We start from the raw sequence: 6418 nt of genomic DNA on the forward strand, positions 1-6418 counted from the left end.
CAGGGGCTGGTACTGGGCGCACCCCTACACCCCCCGCCCGCCCACCCTCCACCCAGAACCCCTCCCCCCGCCCCGCCCCCGCCGCAGATTCTGTTTAGGGGTCCCCTGTAGTCTCACTTTCTGTCTCTCCCCCTTTCCTACTTCAGCGTTTCCAAGCCAGATTTGGGATCCCGGTGCAGGGGTGGGTGTGCTAGGGTTCTTTCTGGATATGAAAGGGTTAAAGGCAAGAAAACGACTATTATAAAAGGGGCGAAGATTGCAGTTAGTGACTAATCACCGATTCTCACCCCACCCCCACCTTCTATCCTGCCAGGAGAGCCTGGGATTTGGGATCTAAGAGTGAAGGGAAAATAAATCTCGTGGTAACTGTTGGATGACTTTTGCTTGGGCAGGTGTGGGCGGTTTCCAGTAACTGTGGGAGGCTATATTGTCCGAGACACAAAAGTAGCTATAGATACGGCCATCCTTTGCCTGCCCGTGACCGCCAATCCACCACCACCACTACCACCACCAACATAGGTGCCACCCGAGTCTCCAAACCCCCATCCCTAGCCTGTGCCTCAGAGGTAGGGATGTAGGGTCTTCCGAGCCTAGGATGAACATACGGATTCGTTGAGGATTTGCTTGCTGTCACTCTGCGGGTCGTTTTTTTAATTTAGGTTGGCCCACCTGAAAATGAGTAGATGCAAAACGGACTTTTCAGCACAATCCTGCCCTGGCAGGCGAGGGAGGGGAGGGGAGGGGAGGTATAAATGACTTCCTCCGGGCCCTGCAGTGAGTCAGACACCTGAGAGTCCCGACTCCACGCCCAGCCCTTCACTCACCACCAGATCTATCTCCTCACCGTTGTAAATCATTGGCATCAGAACTGCTGAGCAATCAAACGAGCAGTCATTTGTTTAGAGGGAGCAGTTGATGAGGGGAGTAAAGGCTGCATTTTGGGTTTACATCTCCTGGCATCAGCGTCTTCAACTAAAAAGCTTTGAGGCTTTTTCATACTGTTCCTACTTCCCAGCCGGACTCTGAGTCACCCCATGGAATATCTACAAGTTCTGTTTGCTTCCCAGACAAAAACATAACATCAAAGACATTTGTGTGATCTTAGGGTAGCTAAAAAGGCCTAGGATGGAGAGATTTGTTTATTTTCATAAACAAATATGAGAGAATCATATATGTCATATATGATTAAAGAATAAATAGAGAATCAAAGCTTTAAAATTAGGCAAAATTAATCTTTCTGCAGGAGAATATTGCCTGGGAAAGGCATCTTCCCAGTACTAGATTGCTCCCCCATCAATTCATCTAGTAACTTATTTTTGACATGCCAATACCAAAATAGCAAAATGTCTAATAGAAGCGATTGTATGTCGCTTTCATTTCTTTCTCACCCCACAGTCTTTCCTTCAGTCAATTCAGTGACTCAGCAGCACAAATAGATACATCCCTCTTCAGATTCAAGCTTGTTTGTTACCCACAAGGCAGGTTTCCAGAATAGCTCTAGTTAGTGACAAGGAGCAGGGCGTTTTCACGGATTATGGGAACTAAACTACCATGAAGAATCATATCCTCACCAGTGACGAGGAGGGAGGAGAGCTAACATAGACTCTGAGTTGACTCTGATGCATCTATAAAGATCTAGAGATTAAGGAAAGCAGAAAGAAGTGCTATATTCAGCCAGATCACTTAGTGACTGCACATATCAGCCTGTAGGTAGGGAGGTGCTTCATGCCTTTACAGTGCAAGTGTAGGCTTCTATATGCCTCTACCCCCCCCAAAAAAAAGAACTTGAAAGTATTATCTTCTAGACCAGAACTGATGAAAATGTTCTGTATCTGCACTAATACAGTAGTAGCCCCCAGCCTCCTGTGGCTTTTGAGCACTTGAAATGTGGGCTAATGTGACTGAGGAACTATATTTTTAATTTTAATTTTAATCAATTTGAATTTCAATAGCCACATGAGGCTGGCTAGTAGCCACCTTTCTGGACAAGCAGATTACTAGACCAGAACTAGGTATCTTTATAGGTGCCAACTATTTTAAATATTAAAACATCTTAGATGTCATCTGCTACAAACATGACTTGTCTATGCTTAGGGAGACGTGGGTACTCCTGACTACATCTAAATAAACAGGGTTTGAGAGTAGTGCAGCTTCTGTCCAAAATGAGAGCTGATCTGATTAGACACATTAATTAGAGGAGGAAAACGTCTACTCTGCTTGGCTTCTGATGTCTGCCTTTTCAAAAATATCCTCCTTAATTGCTTGCACGCCTTAGATTAATCAGACCTATGTGGGTCCCTCAGAAAGAGTAGTCGAATCTTCCCATTGATATCATTGCTTCCGGTGAACAAGTGGACAGCTTTGATATATCTGTCAGAACTGGGGGACAGCGGGGGTCAGGGCTCTGTGGTCTACAGAAGTTTACCATCAGGTCCTGTTAGTCACAAATGCTCAAATCCCTGCTTCCTGGTGCCTGTGATTCCATACTATATGCCGCCCATCTGCAGTTAAAACGCAATGCTGCACCCCTCCTGAGAAGTAAATCTTCAAGCTCTTGTCTTTGGCACATTTGGGATGGACAGAGGATACCAGGTATCTGGGAGGAAACTCTATGAATGTGCAAAAGATAAAAGACCTAGGACACAGGAATCCCAAAACACATTTCACTGACTACACAAATTGTCTAATGCTTGTGGTGTTTTATAAGATGTTATACAATACCTCGTACGGCTATCATAAGGATTAACTAAATTTTATTGATATAAAATACTTTAAACTTCTATTTTTAGAGTATTTATAGTTTTCATAAAATGTATTTTTCCATTAATAAACAAACGTCACATTGCCAAAGAGAAAGAGGGCACAGACGAATCACCCATCATTTTACTACTTAACAAACAACAATTAGCATCTTTTCTTTGTGGTCTTCTTTACTATACGTAATTTTTTAGTTTTCTTTACACAGTGACAATCATAGTGTGTGTGCGGTTTTGTAATCTGATTGCAGGCTTCTGGAGCTAGGCATTATATAAGGGATATTACAACATGTCTAGCATAACTAGGTCATTTAACATGTATCTGTCTCTGAGATTTTCTGCCCTTAATTCAACCCTGGGGCTGTGGCAATGATGCACAGAGATGAGAATTCCAATAAAAACAACATCCCTGGAAAATGCTCATCTGCCTGTTTTAACATTTGCTCTGTGTCTTTCAGATCTTAGTGTCCCTCGGTGAGACTTTACCCTGCTGTGACTTGTGTGGAATAGGAAAACCAAGTGCTTGCTTATACCTGGCTGGAGTTAAACAAAAATATCAAAGGCTCTATGGGTAGGGAAAGGAAGTGGGGGAAAGAGAGGTACCAGGTGGTTAATATACCTCGTCCCATTTAATCGTCATCCAGCTCAGTGGGTAGGTATTACCAAGCACACTTTAGACATGAAGGGCTGAGAAACGTGCCCAGGGTTGTATTATTATTAAGGAGCACAACTGGCACTAGCAGTTGGGGCTTCCTGATACATTGGACAGGTAAACGAGCAAGCATGTAAACTCTTAATGTAAAAAGGAGAAGAGGAGTTTTCAAAAAATTACAACTAGAATGTATTAGCATATTCTGTAAAAATTGTCTTTAAGAAATGTTTAAAGAAAGGGGAGATGAAGAAATGAAATATTTCCCCCCAAGACTTAGCCACCTCTGATAGTAAATGTCCCTGTCAGTCCAAGAGCCTGAACACTTGCCCTCTATTTTCTTTTCAAAGATTTTGTTTGTTTATTTTCAGAGAGACATCAGTATGTGAGAGATACATTCTGAGATTGCCTCTTGCACACCCTCTCAACTGGGGACCCAGCCTGCAACCCAGGCATGTGCCCTGATCAGGAATCAAAACAGCAATGTTTGGGTTCACAGGCGGACACTCAATCCACTGAGCCATGCCAGCCAGGACTCCCCTCTAGTTTATAAATCTCTGCTCCTCAACCCAAGTCTCTGACTATGCCACTGAAAGAGTGGAATGTGAATGGGGATAGGCTACAGAGGTTCCCAGACTGTTTAGAAGGTAACTTCTAACCTACTGTAATGCTCATATGCTCCCATTTGCTAAAAGTAGTGAATCTGTATTAGAGCAAGTGGGAAGCCTCAAATGGTGCTTCTCATCCACCCCAACCTAAGATGTACACATTGTTGCTGCAAACATACCTTGGCCGTAGTGTCTCCAGAGCCCTGGAACAATGTCTAGCTACATCCTGGATGCTAACCAGGGGTATCTCCTTTCACCAGAGGGCCTCTAAGCTCCTAGACTCTATATCCACCCCACCTTGCCACATCTGCTGCAAAACCATGGCTTGCCTTTTTCTTTCTCCTAGTTTCCATGGAGACGCAACAGTTTACTTTCCCCCCCAACTCTAAGCCATGGTTATTTTTAACTATAAAACCCTGAGCCAGGTCACGGCTGGGATCTGGATGGAAGACGCGATGACGTCTATAGCCACTCTCCTCCCCGGCAGACACCTTCTTTTGTGTAGTTGCTGGGGGTGGAAGGCACTCCTGGGAGATTTTGCTCTCAAATGCGTTTTTGCTTTGCATCACGAAGTTAAAACTATGCTTAGATTTGATAGCTGTCCTGAATCTGAAACCATGCATGCTCAAAACAAGGCAAAGATGGTCGTGTGTCTGCAGGAGGGCGGGCTGCCAGGTAAGGTTGACCTAAGCTGTCACCTACCTGTAGCTAGTGCTTAAATGCCCTCTGGTAAAAATATATCAAAGTGCTCTCCTGTAGGCAAAAAATAGGGCTCTGGCTCCTGCCCCCAATAGAATGGCTTTTTCTGCTGAGCTTGACCTTAGTTAGTAAGAGGTTTCTAATGGGATACCGTAGGGAAAAGCTGTTCCACCGCTCCAAAGCAGACAGCAAATCCCCATGGTATCAGGGTTCCAATGCTGCTGCCTCCTCCTCCTCTACCAAAGTTCAAAGTTCAAAGTTCAAATTGGCACCTCCTGCCCCCCCATCTCTAAGGCTCCTGGTTGGGGAGCTAAGTGTCTTCATGGCATTTCTGAACTTTTCACACCTCTTAAATAACCTTTTTTTTGAAAACCTACTAAATTACTCTGAAAACTGCCCTTTTCATCTTAAGACATCCTACCATTGGAAACTGAAATAAAAATATCAGAGTTAGTCCAAATTCATAATCAATTTTTTTGTAGAGGATGTTGATTTGGAACATTAAAATCAAGCTCCAGAGTACAGGTTTCATTAATTTTTAAAATTTATTTAATTTTAGAGAGCGGGGAAGGGAGGGGGAGAGAGAAACATTGATCAGCTGCCTCTTGCACACACCTCAACTGGGGACCAGGCCCCCAACTCAGGCATGTGCCCTGACCAGGAATCAAACCGGTGACCTTTTCTTTTATAGTGCGATGCCCAACCCACTGAGCCACATGGGTCAAGTCTCCAGCAAGTTCTTAAACATTTATTTAAAGAATATATTTTTTATATTTTAAAGGAATCCTCTAAATGAGGGATAAGGAGAAAATCCAAGTCAGTTCCTATTGTTTAATGGGAGAAATGAACAGGTTAGGTCACTGCAAACAATTTCGGAAACCGGGAGTGCACCTTGCAGGCAGCTCTCCAAGGAGGAGGGGAGAGATGCACTAGAAGTGTCATGAGTTGGCACTTAGCTGTCAGTTCACTATTGGGTAAGGTTGGTAGGATGACAGTTCAGCATTTGTGCTTCAATTAAGAAAAAAATATTGGTTTCTTAAAACTACGAGGTCTTCTTTTCTGACTTCCTAAGATCCTGCTTCTGTTCAACATAAACTCTGGATCAAGGTATATTAATTAGCAAGCCACCTGGAAGCTTTCTGTCACATAAGATCCCAAGGGAGACCAGAGCAAGCTGAAAAAAAAAAATGTTGCTTAGTGAAGAAGGAAAGATTAATTCAACCGAATTAGTTGGGTGCTATCCCCTGTGCTCCAAAGTAGAAAATAACTGCATTAGACTTCATTATCCAGTCCTCAAAGACATAAAACAAGTCCGGACTACAAAGGTTGACTACAGGACTCTCAAAATAATGATGTATGGTGACGTTCAAATTTTTTGTATGCTTCAGTTTGGGGTTTTAAACATTTAAGGGTTACTTTCTGCATTCTTATCTCAACTTCCTTATTCCTACTCTTAACAGGGAAGGGGCCCAGTATACGATGCATAGCAAGCAAACTACTCATAGTGACAAAGGCATTTTAATGTCAGATGCAAGACATTCATCCTTTCCTTAAATATCCAGGTTTCTCCACTATGAGCCCAGTCAAATCAAAGGGCAGTTAATACTTTCATCCCAGCCCATCTCAACTCACTAAAGCCAAGGCACTGGCTGACACTCAACAGAAAAACTCCATCCCATTAGATTTAGAGACATGCTTTCCAGACC

At 43.4% G+C, this 6418-nt stretch overlaps 1 long non-coding RNA gene across 1 annotated transcript; it reads right to left on the reverse strand.

Annotated features, from left to right (window-relative positions):
* Positions 1-86: 86 nt before the first annotated feature.
* Positions 87-4350, reverse strand: LOC119062603 (uncharacterized). Its single transcript, XR_005085005.2, has 3 exons — positions 4193-4350; positions 606-669; positions 87-202 (listed from the first exon to the last, which is right to left on the reverse strand). It is a non-coding gene; the product is annotated as an uncharacterized LOC119062603 (long non-coding RNA).
* Between the last annotated feature and the right edge of the window lie 2068 nt (positions 4351-6418).

This window comes from Artibeus jamaicensis, unplaced genomic scaffold (assembly GCF_021234435.1).
Source record: "Artibeus jamaicensis isolate MK-2021 breed Jamaican fruit bat unplaced genomic scaffold, CSHL_Jam_final contig_1998, whole genome shotgun sequence".
NCBI lineage: Eukaryota > Metazoa > Chordata > Mammalia > Chiroptera > Phyllostomidae > Artibeus > Artibeus jamaicensis.